General features: G+C 40.3%; 1 long non-coding RNA gene across 1 annotated transcript in view; it reads left to right on the plus strand.

The window, feature by feature from the left end:
* The window catches only part of LOC306802487, a 37,396-nt gene extending 21,783 nt beyond the window's left edge, over positions 1 to 15,613 (plus strand). The window contains exons 4-5 of the long non-coding RNA XR_013774379.1: positions 14,190 to 14,304; positions 14,574 to 15,613. This is a non-coding gene — a long non-coding RNA (uncharacterized lncRNA). The remainder of the gene's footprint in view (positions 1 to 14,189; positions 14,305 to 14,573) is intronic.
* The last annotated feature ends 4,337 nt before the right edge of the window (positions 15,614 to 19,950 follow it).

A 19,950-nucleotide genomic window follows, 5' to 3' on the forward strand; every position in this document is an offset into this window, starting at 1 on the left:
CTATTCACCAGTGTTACACTGCTTACTTCTGCTGCATTGATGAAGCAAAAATAAACTTCCTGTACTTAGACAGATTTTAAACATTTTTCTACAAGACAGAAACCAGATGGAATATTTTCACAGCTGACACCAAAATTCACAGTTTTTGTGACTTCTGTGATATTGTGATTTATACAGGGACTTTCTGTATCAGCAGCCCTGAGCAGACAGCGTCTTGCCATTCAAGCTTTTAAATGTAATTTGGATTGGTAGGTCAAAGGATTATATTAGCTATGTGAAACATGAAGTATCAGTGGATTTAAATGATAGTTCTGTGAGCTGTTCTGCTTTTACATCTTGACTATAAGTCATAGTAATAAAATATGTTAAAAGTACCCTGCTCCAAAATGGATAGCAAACCCTCAAGTCATTTCTAGAAGCAAACGAGATATTCTTATGTCAGGGCATGAGCACAAGGCAGGCAATTGCTTTAAGTGTTTGCTAGATCTTTTAAAGGGGGGACATGAGTGACAGAAGGCTTTCTGCATTTGGCTGCATGTTTCACAGCAATATTTTCAGACAAACCTGACAAAAAAAAAAGTGTTGAATCTTGTTTTGGTATTTTGGGGAGGTGGATTTTTTTTTTTTTTTTTTTGATTGATTGTTTTCCCTGCTGGGAATTAGGAAGCCAAGTCAAAATTGCTGGTAAACTAGTTGGAGAGAACTGGTGGTTTATGTGGGACTTGGCAGAGTTTAATACAGTCAGGTATTTTTCTTCATGTCCTATTTAATTTGTTCTCCACTTGTGTCTGGATTAACTTATTCTTTGCAGTCACTTCCCATCTTTGTGGGAATTCATGGTTTCATGGGGAACTTGTCTTGACCTGTACCTGAAAAAAAATTCAGAAATGCATTGGTTTTTCTGGTTTTACAAGAATTTCTGTATACGTGAGAGCAATATTTTGGCAACCCCGGTGGCTGCCTGCCTGTTTCCAGATCTGATGTTTTTCTTTCACAGTTGTAGCTGACTTTTGGCTGTGTGATATCCTTCCTAATCTGAAGCAGCATGTTGATAGTTTTGGTTTTAATCATACTCAAGAACTGAGTTTGCTGAAGGAGGTAGTGTTGGAGGTATTCCTTATATATGTATATTATAGGATCCCATACTCTGAAAATCCACTTGCCCACTTTTGTCACCTTGAAAGAGAGCTGGTTTGCATAGGGCTCCAGAAATCAGAGATTTGTCTTTTCTTCAATCAGGTGTTTGTTTAGGAAGAGTTATGTTATTCCTAGAGAATGTAATTTCATGGATGCATGGAATGGCTTGGGTTGGAAGGGACCTTAAACACCATCTTATTACAACCCCCCACCATGGACAGGGACACATTTCACTAGACCAGGTTACTCAAAGCCCCATCCAGCCAGGTCCTGAACACTGCCAGGTATCCCCAGCTTCTCTGGGCAACCTATTCCAGTGCCTAACCACCCTCATAGTGAAGAATTTCTTCCTGATATCTGCTCTAAACCTACTCGCCATCAGTTTGAGGCCATTCCCGCCTGTCCTATCCCTATGTGGCTGGGAGCCCCACAGCTGGATGCAGTGTTGTAGGTGGAGTCTCATGAGAGTGGAAGGGCAGGACCCCCTCCCTTGTGTTGCTGGCTGCACTGCTTTTGAGGCAGCCCAGGAGGGAGTTGGCTTTCTGAACTGCAAGTGCACATCGATAGTTCATGTTGAGCTTCTCATCAACCAACATCCTCAAGCCTTTCTCCTCAGGGCTGCTGTCAATCTATTTTTCACCCAGCCTGTATTGACAGTGGGTGTTGCACTGACCTTGCTGCAGGACCTGGCACTTGGCATTGTTGAATTTCATTGGGTTTGCATGGGCCACCTCTAAAGGCTGTCTAGGTCCCTCTGGATGGCATCCCTTCTCAGTAATTCCAAACAGCACTGGTCCCAATACCAACCTCTGGGGAACACTATTCATCACTGCTCTCTATTTAGATATTGACCGCAATTCTTTGAGTGTGACCATCCATCCAGTTCCTTATCCATTGAGTGGTCCATCCATCAAATCCATGTCTTTACATTTTAAAGACAAGGACATCAAGCAAGACAGCACCAAGTTCTGTACAAGTTGAGCCAGATATGTAAGTCCTTCTTCTATCATCCACTAATGCTGTAACCCTGTTGTAGAAGGTCACCAGATTTGTCAGCCATGATTTCCCCTTAGTGAAGCCTTATTGGTTGTCACTAATCACCTCCTTATTTTCCACATGCCTTAGCATAGTCTCCAGAAGGATCTGCTCCATGATGTTGTTGGGCACAGTTGTGAAACTGACTAGTCTGTAGTTCCCTAGGTTTTTCTTTCCTTTTTAATAATGGGGGTTATGTTTCCCTTTTTCCATTTTCCAGTTTCTTGACATCTCTGAGAAAGATGGAGGTATAAATAATTGTAGGTGCTTATCATTTTAGAAGGATTTATTATGTAAATCAAGGACAAAATAAATAGTTATTTAGTAATATGCAGCAAGGGCAAGGCTAAGACTCAGTCTCCAACGTGTTTTTCCTGCTCAAACAGTTCTTGAGGCATGCCGAAGTATCCTTCAGTCTTCTGGAACATATGTGCCAGTCTCAGAGTAGAATTGAACCACATTTACCCTTTATCCAACTTGATGCTGGACTCCTGCACACCATCATTCCCCTAAAAAAAGGTACAAATATGATAGAGATGGAGGGGGAGGACGGTTAATAATTTACAGCAGATCTTACTGAATTTTGTGCAAAGTAAATATTGTTTCCAATGATATCTTCTGAAAATTGGCATACAATAAGACATTTGGTGATAACATATGGAAGGAAGTGTGAGAGACAGTTGAAGAAGCTTTCCTCTTTTCTGTACATGTTTATAATCTAGTGTCCTCAACATTATAGATACTACATATTGAAACTGTCTGTATGCAACCTGGCTTATGAAAAAAAAAAAAAAGGCACTATTATGAGCAGAAAATACTGACATTGTCAATTCTGGCATGTTATTTCCCTATTTGGACCTTTTATTCCTGTATCTTTCCTTTTCTTTTTTCACCACCAGACATCTTCAATGAATATAGACACTGTTTCACAAGGTTCATGCTAATGAACAATTCTTTAAAAGGCTGCAGCACAAATTCACGGTGTTCTTCTACCGACAGTCTGTGAAATCCAGGAAACCACATTTTAAATGCAATGCTGATGTATATCTAGGGCAGTTTAAACAAATGCAGTCACTTTTGCAAGATACTTCCTTTGACTAAACTGACCTGGCAAGTTAAATATATATATATATATATATATATATATATATGTGTGTGTGTGTGTGTGTGCTTAAATCCCATGTGTACTTGCTTTGAAGTCAATGGGATTATTTGTGTGTTTGTATACTCTGGTTGTTGGAGGCTTTAAAACATAGGAGGATATTTGGCATTTAGAAAGTAGGGCTGGAAGGGGCCTCAAGAAGTCCCCCTTCTGCAGGATTGGTTATATTTATATAATTCCTTAAAGAATTTTTTTTTTTTTTCTAGGCTATTCTTAAAAACATCTGGTGATACACATTGCAGATTCCATAGTTTTCCCAGGCTTCATCCTAGTACTTCACTATCTTTGTTATTATAAATGTTTTTCTCTTATGTCTGACCTGCATCTGTCTTTCTGGAAATTAAAGCTGTTATTTGACAGACTTTGTAACATGCAAGAAGGCTGTGTGTGACAAACACTTGCACATTCAAAGTCTTAAAATTGCCTTCCCAGAAATTATCTCCTCTGAAGACCCTCGAATTTTCAAATCTTTTCCCCTGGACACATTTTCTGGACCTCTGGTCGCTTCCACTGCTTTTCTTCTGGGGCTGACCAATTAGACCATCTCTGCCCTCCAGACTTTTCCTTTCCATTCCCCATTAAGTCTTATCACTTTTCTTGACACCACAGTTATTCCTCAGCATCTCTTCAAACTCTGAGCCTCTGCAGTTGTAGTTGTCCTGTGGATGACATTTGTGTAGTCTGCAAGCACAGTAAGTGTGCTGTGTCAAGGCCAGATGATTTATGAAAGTACTAAAACACAATCATATCCACAGCAGAGTTTTTTAATCCTCCTGTCCTCCTAGATGGCTTTGACTATGGGCAAATAATAACTTTCTCTGCACGTTACACCAAACTGCTTTCATACCTGTCTTGCAATTTTGTTCAGACCACGTTTTGTTAGTGTGCGTGAGAGTGACATTTGAGACAGCACCGCAAGCTTTACTAAATCAGGAAACGTGACATCTCCTGCTCTGCTTCTGCCACAAGGCTTGTTCCCATATGGCAAAAGGAAATTACATTGATTTGACAGGATTTATGCTCTAGAAATCCATACTAGCTGCTATTCATTTCCATGTTATCTTCTAGGCACTTATAAGTAGTTTGAATACTTGTTCTGGTGTTTTTCTGAGGATTGAAGACAAATTCACTGGCTTGTAACTCCTTAGTTCTGCTTCCCCTGCTTTGCAGAGCTGGATATTTTGTCTACTTTTCCCCAGTCTTTTAGTACCTCATCTTCTTTCTTGCATTCCCAGAGGTGACTGTCCAGTGACTCAGAGAGCTCTCAAGTGGCCATGTAAGATTCCTGACTTGAAATGCATTGTGCCAAATCAATTTGAAGATCTCTGATTTATTTAAGGGCATGTTAATTTGCTCTTTTTAGGCCATTATCCTCCTGCTATCGTGTCTTCTGTTCCTTGTCTTCATTGGCATCTGTGTCCTGTAGAATTTTCTCAGAAGCACCATAAATTCTCCTAAACTGTTTATTTTGCCTTGCATGAAATCTCTCGAGTTTTTATCAACTGCCAGGGTTAAATCCTGTTGATATCAATGATTTATGTTGCTTTTGCATCAAGGCTTAATTGTAGACCATGGAAAGAACCTTGCTTTTTGGCTTCTTCTTGGACATCAGTCTTGCTGAAGAGTGAATGGAACTAACTGCAATAATGGGACCTGAGGTGGACTGTGATTTGAGATGCTTACTGACCAACTCTTGTGTACAGTAGGGTTTGAGCTGTTGTATTGATTTGTTTTCATCCAGAACAAATGGCTCAGCTGTCACTCTGGGAGCTTAATGAACATTTATGCCACAGTCTCTGCTCCTCTTTGTTAGATCTGAGAATTTATTTAAGCAAATATATGTTTAGAGAATTAATTGGCTACATTGTATTTGCCTCCTGAAGTTTCTTTGTGGTGGCACTTCCTCATTTGCAGTTCTTTGCTGTTGTTGGTCAGGTATCAGGGTGGTCACTTCATCCTTTATCTGCTTCCCTAAAAAAAGTAAAGTAGGGAGCACTGTTAGAAACTTGGGAGCATTTTTGTGCATAACAGTTTCTGTAATATCTGTTTTTCCATAGTCAAAAGAGGAATGCTCAATTGAGGTTTCTATTGAGCTGGTAATTCACTGTATATAAATTAAAACTTTCAGTGCTAATTATAATACATTTATGAGGTCTTCTGGTTTCCTTCCTATAGGAGAGTATTTTCATGCCTCTTATATTTTGGCATAGTCTATTTTTCTGAAAGGAAGAAATATAAAAATTCAGTAGCTAAGGTTGTAATTTTAAGAGGTGCAATGAGAGACTAAGTTAAAAGAAACTGCAATATTCTATATAATTTCATGGACTGTTCTAAGAAAATGTGTCAATTTTATGAGGGCTCTTATGGAAAAATTCTGATTTTGTGTGGATTCAGGTGAAGAGGTAAATTTCATAGGATTTGTGAAAATGGCTGAATTTCACTGGTTCCATGAAATCTATGACTGCCATGGAAAAAAATCACAGTGTTATCATGGAGGAAATTTTTATTGCAGTTTGCAGAACTTTTATTTTCTGTGTACATCTGTTCCTCTGGCACATATTATGCATTCTGGACCTCTTCCTCATCTTGTAGTCTCTTCCTGTGGATATTTTACCCTTCTTGGTAGATGCATAGTGCTCTGATCCTCAGATGATAGAAATCCATGACTGCCTACAAAGGAGGTTCAAGGTGTAAATGTGGGTGGGGGAAGGGCATGAAAAGTAAGAAACACTAAATACAGTCCTGTAGATTTTGTGTTTTATGGTAATGCCAGTTTATTTAATGCAATATAGGAGGGAAAATAATCAGGACTAAGGAATAGGAATGATGTATCATATTCAACATGAGATCTATGCAATGTAGCATCAAAAGCCACCTACCTGCAATCTGTAAAATCTGGGCTTGTATGGAGGGTCCAGCACAAAACACCTGAGGAGCATATGAAGCTTCAGAGGAGAACAAGTGCATTTTGGCATCTCAATTTATCCTCAAAGCAACCCCTCGTTGGCTAGGACACAAGTGTGACTCTAGCATGTTCACATTGTTCCCTGTCTTCACAGAGGCAGCAGAGCTGAAATAGATCTTGCTTTTCAAGGAGAGAAATTAAGACACAGGAGAAAAGGAGTGCATCCTCAGACAGGGCTTGAAAATCAATGGTGAGATGAGGTGAAAACTTACAAGAAGGCTGTGTCAGAAGGGCATGGGAAATGACAAAGAAAAAGCGATATTAGGTAAGTAGAGGAATTGGAAAAAAAGAGTTGTGAAGCAGATGAAGCCAAATCTATGCAGGGTTTTAAATGAAGAAGTCTGAACAGTTTCTTGAGACAAACAGGGAACCATCTGATTAGCTTTGATTTAATAATATTTTTTAAAATCTTTGTGTGCCTGAGCAGCCAGAACTGAGAACATTCCTGAGAGGAGCCTCTCCTGGGGAATTGCCTTCCCCTTTGCTGAGGGAAGATGTGGAATGTGCTGGTTTTGTCTCAGATAGAGCTCATTTTCTTCTTAGTAGCTCTTGCAGTGCTGTGTGTTTGATTTAGTGTGAGAATATTTAGTGTATTGATAACACAGACATGTTTCTATTACTGCTGAGCAGTGCCTACATATAGTCTCAAGGCCTTTTCTGTGCATCAACCTATCCCACCAGCGAGGCAGCTGAGAGTGCACAAGGCATTGAGAGGGGACACAGCCAGGACAGCTGACCCCAACTGACCCAAGGGATGTCCCACACTAAAGGATGTAATTATGGTCAGCTCATAGAGCTGTGGGAAGAAGAGAGAAGGTGGAGTAATTTAGAGTGATGATGTTTGTCTTCTCTAGTAATTGCCATGTGTGAAAAAGCCCTGCTCTCCTGGGGTGAACACCTGCCTGTGCATTGGAAGTGATGAATGAATTCCTTGCTTTGCTTGCTGGCACACGGCTTTTGCTTTGCCTGTTAAGCATCATCACCTTTTACTATATTCTTTTGAAGGAGATTTTGGCCTGCTGAGACCTAGAACTGCTTTTCCTACTTCATTTCCAGCTCTTCTTTGCATTTGTGCTGTATGTTCAAGGCTAGGTTGGATGGGGCTTTGCGGAGCCTGGTCTAGAGGAAGGTGTCCTTGCCCATGACAGGGGGTTGGAACTAGGTGATACTTAAGGTTCCTTCCAACACAAAGCATTCTATAAACTGGTGGACTCCATGAATTTTCTTGGATCCTGGATGATGTCATGTAGCACTCCCACTGCCATGACAAATGGGAAGCAGAAAGCTGACACTGAGGCTAGCTATTGATGCACACAAAAGCTTGTCTATATATAGCAAAGCCAAGGGGAGGTTCTGAGAGGCAGAAGGAACAAATGGAAAGCAATGGCTGAGGTATGAGGGAGTTGTTTGTATTAATTGCAGTGGACACAGATATTTGTGCTGCATGTTACACCGTTGATTATTGACTGCTGTCCACTCTCTTCACTGAATTTAGGATCTGTATTCCCTTTTACTCAGTTTCTGTAAATGCTAAATAGATTTTTGCAGTGTATAATGCTTTCCAGAGAAAACACCATCACCTTCTGTTGTATTGTTTTGAAGGAGTTTTTTGAAAATCTGCTGAGACCAAGAACTGCTTTTCCCACTTCCCCATCAAACAACTTGCAATCCAGCTCTCCTTTGCATAGTCCTGTTTCCAATATGAATAATATGAATCTTCCAGTTTATGCTAGCAAGGAAATTTGCGTGGTTATATTCCATCATTGCCTTAGAGAAGAAGGGCAGGGCAGCTGCCAGGCTGTCTGTACAGATTTTCTCTGCTGAAATCTAGTGAAGAAACTGTAGTTGTCTTGGTAATATATTCAAGACTTTCCCCCCCTCTTTTACTAGCTCACAATACCAGGAAGTTTTGTGGCTGTGCACTTTCCACTTGCAGTGCCCACCTCATCCTCAAGGTGTACAGATCAGACAAGGTCCTACTGTCTCTTTCTCTGGCAGCAGCATCTAGATATATCTGACTCTGTCTTGTTGACACTCAAATCTCTCTAGTGATGCCTAAGTCATCTCTAGTTTTAGTGAGCTTTTCAACATAAAAAAGGAGTGCTCAGCTCAAGAATAGCAAAGCCTGGAAGCAGATGTCTGTAATAGTATTGACCAAGTTAAGCCTCTGGTTCAGGGAGCCTGCCCAAGGGGCTGTGGAAGGTTGGAGTAAGTGGTCTGCATCAGGCCTGTATTGTGGTGACCTCTCTTTTGCCAGGGAGCTAACACATGCTCTGCAGGGCTGAGTACCAGCACAGCTTCTCCACTGCCACTCTTCGTGTATGGCAGGGCTGGGGCTCCCGTACTGCACCTTGTCCCTGTGATGTGGGAGTCAAAGCCCAGTGTGATGTCTTGTGGGGTCAAAACAGGATATGTTGGTACTTATACCAAGAACATAAATCTGTTTTATTCTCTGAAACTTGCCAGTTGATCCTTTTCCTTACATCCAGTGTATGCTTGTATGTTTTGTCAAGCCAGGTAGGAAGAAAATGTCTACCTGGTGTAATATGTTTTGACAGACTGTCCCTTTTTCCCCAGAAGCAGCTTGTGCCAATATTCCACCTATTCTATCCACTAAATATACATGGCTAATGTCTACAGATGTATTTATGCTGATGGGCCCCACTTGTTGAAAGTGTTCTCTTCACACCAGATGCTGCAACCTTGACCATACATTTGTGGATTAGCACATTTGATTAATATGAATACAGAATTGGAGGTCATAATGCAAGGGATGGGCTATCTCAGCCTTTAATTTCAAATATACCCCATGGGTAAGGTAGATGGATTAGTACCATCACAGGTAATCATATAATTTTACCTCTGAACCTCATTGGTTGTCTCCGCCTTGGGAATCTCCAAAGATCCATGGGGAGATTTGACACCTAGGTTCGCATAAGCAGAGATCCATGTTACCTGTGGTGGTGGTGTCTTTCCACCAAGGAAATGCTAGGTGACAACCCGGATATTTCTTTTTGAGTGTTTTCTTTCAAAACAATCAGAGGCAGTGGGACTGGAGTGCCTGACACCCTGCTTTTGCATGTATCTGACATCGTCATTTCTTCTCCAGAGTAAGCTGGCTAAATTGATTTGATTTTAAAGAAGTGAAGCACTGAGACTGTGCCTGACATTTTCAGAATTCCAGGACGCTGTGTTCCCAAATCAATATGCTGATTTAGTAACATAACTTATGCTCAGGAAGGCCATGTGACACTCTCAGACCCATCTATCTTAGTTGAGCATTTCTATTAGAGCTGTGCAAATCCTTTCCAGGACTGCAAGTGAAATTTTACAAATTTCCCAGTAGAAGGAGGTAGTGTGGAATGGCAAACAGCTCACTATCCCCCACACCAAATATCAGATTTGAATATACCCCTTTTCTTGTTTGTCTCAAGCAGGCCCTGACACAGGACCATTTCTGTATTGCTAGCAGTCAAATACACAAGTGCACACATCCATAGATGTGCAGATACAGCAGTGGTAGCCTACTGCCCATAAAATATGCACTTCATGTGTAGATAAAGATCCATTTTTAAGTAGGCACTTTAGGGAATCAGAAGATGCACTTGAAAAGGTAAAAGGGTACCTCAAGAGACATTTAAGTTTTTCACAGATTTAAATAGAGTCAGAATAGTGCACAAATGTAATCTGTGTCTGTCTATGCAAAAACAAACCCAATCCCATTTGGTCATGTAGCTCATTTAATATATATCAAAAGTGTTTGGCTGTAGGCCCTTCATGTTTATGATGCCCAAAGAAACAACATGTTGGAGGCAGCAATTGCTGACTCACTTACTCAAAAAGTGGCTTTAGGACACAGACAATGTGAATGAGCTTCTTATTCTGGCAAAAGTGTTGATAAAAATATATCAGAAAAAATGCTATTTTCCTTTTCTTTGTTAAACATCTACATGACACAATGCTTTGAGTTTATATTTCCTTTCACTTACAAGGTACTGGCAGCTGAATCTCCTAATAGTACTGGAAATATCTTCGTGTGTTATTTCAAGGTGCACAGAAGCTGTGTGTTTTAAACAGTGAGATTGTAGCAGTGAAGTTGACTATCTTTTAAACTGACACCACTTGTTTCTGTGTGGGTGTAGGCCCAGCTTTGATTGAGGGTATTTCAGTACCATCCTGTTTACCTGTTGTCCTGGCCTCACTACAACTTTTAAGAACAGGCTTAAACTTCTACTGGAAAGTGTCTTACCAAAGAACACAAATTTTCTTCTCAGTGCCTTTCCTTACTCCAAGTAGCCCAAGTACTCCTGAAGGCATCACATCTTTTATGCCCTAAGCTGTGGCTGGCAGAGCCCAGCACATCAGAATCCTTTGTGCTCACCAGGGAGCCAGGATTTGAAGGACCACTAAACTTAGCCATTCTGTATATCAATCCACGAGGCAGCACTTTAATCATGTATTTTCAAGGTTAGAGTGTTCATTTTGGCCTCATACTTGCTAAGTGGCACAGAGATGTTATGCATGGTACATGGTAATGCTATAATTTATTGCTTTCTAAAAGCCACCCAAAGTGCTGCACTGTAATCAAATAGCCCCTCTTGATGACATTGCGGGCTCCACATATAGCCTGAAACAGACTGACACAAATAAGTCATTTAAAGGTGCACAGCCAATCAGAAATTCTTGCCAAATGGAAGATTTGTGAATAAGCAGTTTTCTGGTTTTAAATTATGATTTTGTCTTAATGAGACATTTGCTAACAATGAAGCTGTGTACATGCATTTGGTCTGTCCCTGCTACTCTAAATGAGGTAACTGACATGGGCATATTCTGATCTGCAGCATGGGACCAAACTGAGCTTAGTTTGTCTCTACAAGAAGAAAATATTCCTGTTACTCCTACTCCTTACATGACTTTGGTTACTGACCAAAGAACCCCAGTTTTTATACTGGTGAAAAAAAAAAAATCAGAAGACTTAAACAGAGGATTAAAGTTACACTCAAAGTGGCTGTTTCTAAGGAGGTTGTTTTGTTTTGTTTTGTTCTTTGTTGTTTTGGTTGTTTGTTTGTTTGTTTTTAACTGTAGAACTGGGAATTCTCCACAATCTAACTGCGTTCTGCCTCAATTGGTTCTTACAAACATTACCAGGTTACTTTAGATAGTATGGAAGGCATTAGTTTTTATCAAGCTTGTATAATTTAAAATCTGTCTCTTGTTACACTTAAGTCACTGAAGACTTTCAAATTTCTCTTGAATTTCCCTTTTATTTGTGAGGACCCTCCAGTGACCACTTCCTGCCATGCTCCTCACAGTTTGTAATGCTCCACCTCTTACCTTTGCCAAGGTGCTTCTGACTCCTTGAGTGGACAGGCTTCTGCCTGTGCAACTTTCTTGGCTCTACCAGAATTCTGTACTCAATGTCTGTGTGTTTACTGGGGTGTTTACAGCCCGGCCCAGGCATTGTTTCTGCCATACTGTGCTGTCATTTGCCCACCAGTTACAGGAGCTGCTCTTCCATGCCCCAGGTACCTTGTCCAGCACCTTCAGGTATTGAAAGCCTCAATTTCTTGTGACTGGGGGAGATGGGTAAATCTTAGCACACCTGTTTGCCGTTATTTCTGAGATTACTGATGAGATATTTCTAGGGGTAGGTCAGCCACCACATCTGTGAGAGGCCAGATGACATTTACATAGTGTCTTGTGGATTTTTAGAGCTCTCAGGGACAGGCATAATTTCTTCATTACCAATCACTATTGACAACAAGAAAACCAAGTTCATAGTATATTTAAGACTACACCTAATTCTTGGTGTAATATTGCTCTGTGTCTTTGTAGAAAATGTAACCTGTATACCAGGAAACAATGGACCACATTTGACATTGGGAATATGTGCAACAACATAAATGCAATTTTGGCATCTTAATTTGTAGAAATGCTATATTTAGCTATGTCTGGTATATTTTTAAATGCTTTCCAGCACAATTCACCTGAAGATAATTTGTTCTGTAAGACAACTTGGTCAGCACTACGGTTCTTGGAGTCCTGTAGCAGAAAGAGAAGCTGGTGTATTTGTGCCTTGTGAAGCCAGTGGAAGTCTGTCTGTTGACTTTCATGGGGCTCTGGATTAGATCTTTAATGAGCATCTCCTGATATCATTATGGGAGCAAATATTGGAGCAGCATCATGAAAACTTCAGATTTAGTCGATACGAAGGATTTATTAAATTTTTTTTGAACATACAGTAGTTTGAAAATTGCTTCTTGAAAATTGCTTCTTTACCTGCTGCTCTGTTCATGCTTATCCCACAGTGACCTGAGCCACCCAAAAGATTATTTTGTCAGAAAGAAGCTGAGGCCAAGATTAGGGCAAATGAAGAAACCATGCAAAATTAAAGCAACCGGTTGTTTTGAAACAAATTGACAAGGTGCAAATCCAAAAATCAAATCTGGATGCACCCAGAGAGATGTGGGGAGAACTTTTTGAACCTGTCAATTTCAGAAGTGTGGTATGTTGGGTTGCAGAATCCTAGTAGTTTTGAAACATAAACACATGGTATGTAAAACATAAACCACAGAATTAATGAATCATGCTAATTTCACACTGCCCTCGCTTTGGACTAATTAGTGCAAATTAAATGTTGCACTTGTCAAGCAGAGCCGTTTGTGCACCATGTATTGCATTAAGAATTATTTTCGTATCCATTTGCACAATGTGAAAATAGTGTGAAAATATTTTTATTTCAATTAGTGGTAGTTTTACAGTCATTAGAAGATTTCTTTAATAGGCTTAGACTCCCATGGCCTGCACAGCTGCATGAGGTCTGGTTTGCATTTAAAGGTGGGAAATGATGTAGTGGGAAGGAGGACATTTAGCTGACTGGATTTACTTAATTACCCCCCACCCCATGCTAAAATGCCAGACCAGGCTGGTCAATTATCTGTCCCTTCGTCAGAGGCCAATTGCTTAATTGCAAATTATCCATAATAATTACACAGCCAAATAACTACTGGATTTATTTTTAATGAATGTGGAAGCCCTTAACAAGGATTTAAATGTACCCACCAGGATTAGTCAAAATCGACAGCTATCAAAGGGCTGGAATCTGCCACTCACACTTCTGTGGAGGAGAGCATTGCTCTGCTGATTTTCTGTTCATTTTCAGTGAGACTCAGAGAAGTGAGGATGCTGTGTCCATGCTCTGTAATGTTTTCAGGGTCTAATATTTCCATTGTTTCTGCGAGACAGACTGAAAAAGAGGGATTACTGAAAATAGAAAAGGCTGTCAGAACGTGGGATGCTGTGAAGCTGGGGCAGAATATAGGACAGAGTGGAAATACTGCCTTTTCTGAAATGAGATGGAGCTCTGCCAGGCAGCAAAGAAAGGGATTGTCAAAGCAGCAGCGCGCTCCTCCTCGGAGGCATTCCTGGCGCGGGAGAGGAGGGTCTGCCCACTGCAGGGAGATGGAGGCCTTCCCTCTCGGTGGGATGCAGCGCTCGGAACTGGCCGGCAGCAGCAGGGATGTAATTAGCGCTGACACAAAACACAAGGCAAGGCTTTTGGCGCTTGTTTTTCAGTTTTGACAGAGAGGAAAATCATAAGAAAGGTGGCCTTTTTTGTTTGTTTGTTTAGGGTTTTTTTGTTTGGTTTTTCTTGTTGTTGTTTTTGGTTTTTGTTTTTGCCTTTTGCTTTTTCCTTTCTTCTCTCTTTCTCTCCCCCCTTAAATAGCTTTCTCTCTTCAAATTACCTGAAATCACTGGGTATATGGGCCACATTCCATGGTGCTGCCCACTCCTCCACACTTGTCAGCCTGGAAAAAAAATACATACTTTATTGAAATACTAAACAAAATGAGAACAGGAATTTAAATGTAATGCTCTCTCTGCTCGCAGGCAGACAAAGAAGATTCTGTAGCTGAAGGATGTAACAGAAAATTTGGAGTGTGAAGGAGGAAATAAACTGAATGCAAAGGAACATGCAGAGGAGAACTAAACTAATGTGGTGCAGGTAAATTAAAGTGACAACTGTTTTTTGAAATGGAAACTTGGAATCTCTCTGTTCTCTGTCTTGCCCATATTGGTGTCCAGAGGTCCAGTTCAGAAATCTGTGTTTGATTGTGCTAAGCCCAGTAAAAACACTGTAACTTAGTGTCTCCCATCACTATTGCCCAGCATCTAAGCAAAAGCATTCTCTCAGTTCTAATTTGCTTTTTCACTTTTATGTTGCCTGCTCTTTGTCAGTCACGTGTAAGCAATTTTTTCTGTTGCTTTTTCTAGGAGTTTAAGTAATTAACTTGGAGGAGAATGGGAAGCTGTGATCTCACCTCACTTTGAAAGGCCATTTCCTGAGATTTCTGCAGCATGCTTCTTCCTCCTCTGAAATTTCTTACACTGAATTCTTGCATGGGGAGTTGATATTCTTGACATAAAAGCCCCATCTGGGATCTCTTTTTGATTGTGAAGCATCCTGTGGAGTATTATACTCCTAAAGGGACTTTAATAATGATAGAGTGAGGCATGATGAAATATTGGACTGTTTTGTTTCAAGACTTGTTTTTTTTAATGACTGAGCCCTGTCTACTTGTACCCTGCTATGATGGGTGTCAAAGTTTGCTAACACAAACACAGCCTGAAAATTTCAGACTGTGCTTAACGGCTCAGTGGTTAGAGGATGCAGCCCTGAAGTTCCTGAAATGTGTCTGGATCTTCTGAATGTCACTACATGAAATAGTGATCCCCCATAACTGGTAGAAACTTGATTTGTCATCTAAAATCTGGATTTATTTAAGATGTAGTTGATCCCCCAAATATGAATTCAGTACCATTAATCATTTTTATCTATGACTTTGAATAGCTTCTCTAGTCTGTCTCTGCTGTTGTCAGTCTGACAGGTTTGTTCCTTACAGGGTTAATTAAGAATACACTCTGGTTCCTACACATGGGGTCTACACGTTAAAATCAATATGGATTTCTACCTACACTTCTTGTTCACAGAAAGGAAACTAAGACCCTGCACTATGAGAACAGTTTCTGCATTTATTCTCTGCACCAGATGCCAGTAATGAGGTGGGGAGGAAGAATCATCCAACCATTCTTTTAAATTGAGCAGATATTTTCTTTCCTATTTTTCTAATTTATATACCTTGCCCTTCAATGTTTTTATTATCATATTCTCATTCCTTCCTCCTTGTTTTCTATTTCCCTTAAATATGCATCCCAGTCTGCACTGCTGTTTGCTCTTCTTAAGTCATGCTGTAGTTTTGACTCTTAGTCACATGAAGAATATCTGTTTCCAGTGTTTCCAGCCCTGAAATAAATGCCTGTAATTGTTAAGGGTGCCAGAAAATTCCAGCTCTGTTGTTTTTTTCTCGTATTCTTATTTTTAATCTGGAACCAGTGCATCTTGCAGCTTTCTCAATTCCCTTGTAATTTGTTTAGCATGAACACTTTTCTGAGTACCTTGCTTTTTTTTTCTTTTTTCTTGTTTTTTTTAAGATTTCTCTTTTCCATCTCTAATGTGGATTTTTATGCACCAGAAATTATTGCAAAGCAACATTTTCTTCAACCCACGTTTCTCAATGAATCTTCCCTTCCCATTTTCTTTGTCTTGTCACAACGAGCATTCAACAGTTCCAATTAATGTTGCAACTAAAATTTCCTCAAAGAGTAGTTGTTAGGGGTGCTGTTAAGTATTCTGAGAACTGTCGGGGAGTTACTGGGACAGAGGAGATCCAGGAATCAGCGGCACTGGAAGGTGATAACCCGGCCCGCCGCCCCGGGAGGGCGGTCCTTGTGACGCGGCGCGGCGCGATGGGCTTCGCCCGCAGCATCCCCGAGAAACTCCTTATTGCCTCAGATTTTTTTTTTTTTTTTTTTTTTTTTAAGTATTATTTAATCCAACCCTTCCACTTAGTTTGTTTGGCCTGGTACCCTGTGTTTTTGCTCCTCCTAAATGAAAAGTGAAGCATGGTGGAGCATCACTCTGTTGTGAATATACATTCAGGGAATTCAGAGAATCTCTTTGGAAAACAGATGCTGGCTCACCCCAAGATAGAAACTGTGGCTTTGCTTCAATGCATTATTGCAACAACGTCAGTGCTGCTGGCATTGCCCACTAGGAAGGGCAGCAGTCTGCCCAATAACTCTTTAAAATGCAAAAAATCAGATTGGAGGAAAAAGAGAAAATTACCCTGGGTTATCCTGGCAAACCCTGGAAAGTCCTACAAACAAATATAAGGAACATCTAGAATGAGCTAAAGGAAAGATGAAGCTTAAAAAACATAACAGGGAAAGCACAGAATGGCCTCTCAAGTGCTGTGAAGGCCTATTGTATTTTAATACCTCATTAAGAATCTGCATGGGAATGAGGCACCTAAATATCTTAAAATATGGTCCCAAACAATAAGATTTTAAGCTGTCTGGAAAGGGAAGTGATCTTCTGTTTCAGGATATGAAAATGTGGGACGTACACTTAGTTTCCACTCCATGTTTTTAAGATTTGTCTCATCAATCACAAACTTAGGGAATAATAGTAAAGATTTATATTCTATACAGCTCTGTACTGGTTTATTCTGAGAAATACAGAATCAGAAGGGATGTTAGAGGTCCTACTTTATGAATTAAATGTCTTGTAAGTGGAAGTTGTATCCTGTGAAGTGGTTGGCTCTGAACATGTGTAGTGCTCTATGGGACTATCCCAGTCCTTGATGGGTGGGTATGTGTGTGTCCCTGTGAAATCAAGGCACATCCTAGTTCAGCCTAGAAAAGCTCAGAGGCTGGGGCAGAAGCATTCAAGGTGTACAGAAATGCTCTTTCCTGGTGCACATATTTCATTCTTTTGTTCCTTTAAAAAGACAAACCCAAACTTTTTCATTCAATCTTAGGTATGACAAATGTGAAGTTTTAGAAGAAAACTGCATTTGATTTATGATGCTGAGCTAAATTTTAAAATGGTGGGGAGAAAAAAAAAAAGGTATTCCAAAGGTAAAATTTGGAGTTAATGCTAAAAAAATTCAGTATCTAAACAAAATTATAAGTAACTAAGAATAGGAATTCAGAAACTAGTCTGCCTTCTCAGTACATTGCTACCATGACACTACAGTAATTTATTGCTGCAGAACATTCCCTTCTAGAACTCTCTAAATATTTTAAGGAATTTCAATTACATATTGCAGGGGAACATCTTTAAAAGCGTTCAGGTTTGCTAGCTTTAAGGACCTTAGAGAAATCCATATGCAGAAAAGCAAACAAACCCAGTGAGATATGTACACTGTTTAATTAAAATACTAGGGTTTGGCACATTCTTTTTCTTACTATGACTTATTAAGGAAAAAAAATCCCTGCATAAAATCCCTTAAGTGTACAGATAGATTTTTTTTTTCTTCTGAGCTTTGTACAAATGGCTTGTATTGTCACACACACAAAAAAAAAAAAAAAAAAAGTCATAGACTTGGGTGTATGTTTTGTTCTTTTCTAATGTTAATGCTTTATGGACTGTGTTGCACCACTTATATGATCACCAGTTAGTGAAATGCTCATTGCCCTGAGAAATGTTGAATTCATTGAGAGAGAGGAGTAATAGATTCCCTATCTTCATCTCAGTAATCAGTTGTTATGATGGATGCTCAATTGCTGTGGATGCAGGCAGGCAGGAGAGCTGCTTGGGAAGAGAATTACCACCCTCAGTGCCAGTCAGAACTTGCTGGCTCCCAAGTTTCATATGGAAACACACATTTTTGCTACACAAGTGTATGTAACTAAGAGGTATAGTTTCCAGGCTGTTACAGTTACACAGTAGCTATTTTTAATACAAAACAGCTCTCATCCTTGCTCTTCATGCAAATCTTTAATGATTTCCAAGAGTATGATTAAGAAAGGGAGGAAGGCTTGGATGCTTCAGTAACTTGGTAAGGGCTCAGTCATTGCTGTCAGTCCTGTACCACCTGTTTCTGCAGTACAATGCATGGTACTTCACAGCAAATTAATGCTATGTAAAGTATAGCATTCAAAATTTTACTTTGGCAGGCAATAAATAGAGTTTCTGTTTTCTAACTGGCATTTACTTGGGAGATGGACTTTTCTGGTGATGTTCTTCACTTTGCTGCTGGGCTCTGCTTTTGCCTGCTTTGCAAAGCTGCATAATGTAAGTAGGACCAGTATTTAGAAACAGATACTTGCTTCCTTTCAAAGCCTAAACTGAGCCTACTGCTGGTAGATTAAGGTTGTAAGGAGTTGTGAGAGAGTTAAGCATCTATCATGATAATAAGTAACTGATCCCGTTTTGGGAGTAATGCAAAAGTCTTGGTGCATCACAAAGGACATACTCATTCCTTGGATTTCTCTCATATCTGGAATCAGCACTGCAAAGGAAGGAAGATCCTGGCCATGATTCTGAGCCTTGTGGACTAGACTTGGCTATACAGCTCAATGAAGTAGTCCATCTCTGCTTGAGCTATCCTAGCTTCTTCCAGTGAGTACATCAAGGGATATGCTCTGCAGGACCTAATCAGGAGCTGTGCCTATCTGTTACATAGGTATGGTCACTATTAAAAATTTGTTCCAAGTTTTGATCTTACTGGCATCAGTGCTCTTCTAAAATCAACCAGCAAAGAAAATGTAGCTGAGAGCAATTGTGGCAATTTATTTTTACAATCTCTCGTATTTGTGGTCTCAGTGGTGGGACCTGACAGTATCAGTGCCCTAACTCAGAGCATCTCTCAGCAGGCACTCAGCTCACCAACCTGGCCTGGGCTACATGGTACTAATTAATTCTAAAGAAGGCTAGGTGGATTTCAGGTATGATATTATTGGTACTGAGGTAACTGAGTGACATACCAAAAGAATTTCAAATTTCTAGCTCTGTGATGAGCATAAAGGACTCTGCCTTGTTCTTGCTTAAATACTCTCTTTATATATTCCCTTGGCTGCAACTAAACTGTAGAATATTTACCTGCTTGATTGTTGTTTGTAAATCTAGACTGTTCCCTCCCCCCATCCCCTAAATCTTCCTTAGATGCCGAGAGGAAAAAACAGCGTACAAGAAGGTGGCTGTAAAGCATTTCTTTTCTGTTCTGCCGCTCTGTGTTGAGCTTTTTGTGGCACTCAGGGGTGCAATAGGGCTTGAACAGTCCAGACAATGTGCCAAGACATATTCCTGTAGGACATCACTAGAGATCCCTGCTCGTAAACCCTGCCTGCAGAGCTGTAACTGGAGAGAGAAAGAGAGAGAGGGAAAGAGAAAGGGAAAGAGTTGAAACAGGGAGGACACAGAGGTGTGATTAAGGTCTTACAGAGAAGACAGAGAGAAAAAACTGGGAGAGACAACATAGTGAACAGATTGGGAAATGGAGAGCAACCACCCAGGGCCAGGCTGAAGACAAAGGGGCTGAAACAGAGAATAAAGGACAAAAGGTAATTGCAATTTTGGGGTATTATATTAAGATGAAAAGCTGGGCCAGTCCCAACCAGCCTATGAGGAAAGTCCAAGAGCTGGCTGGAAATTGGGAGGCAGAGGCTGTGAAAAAAAAAAAAAAGGGAGAGGTGTTAGAAAGGAAGGTTGGCCTTGAGAGCAATAAAATCTGCTGTGCTTTGTGTAGAATTTAAAATTGTTTGGCTGGGAAGGTGCATTTGGCTGTGGACAAAATGCTCAGAAATC

Source organism: Erithacus rubecula (genome assembly GCF_903797595.1).
Source record: "Erithacus rubecula genome assembly, chromosome: 5".
NCBI lineage: Eukaryota > Metazoa > Chordata > Aves > Passeriformes > Muscicapidae > Erithacus > Erithacus rubecula.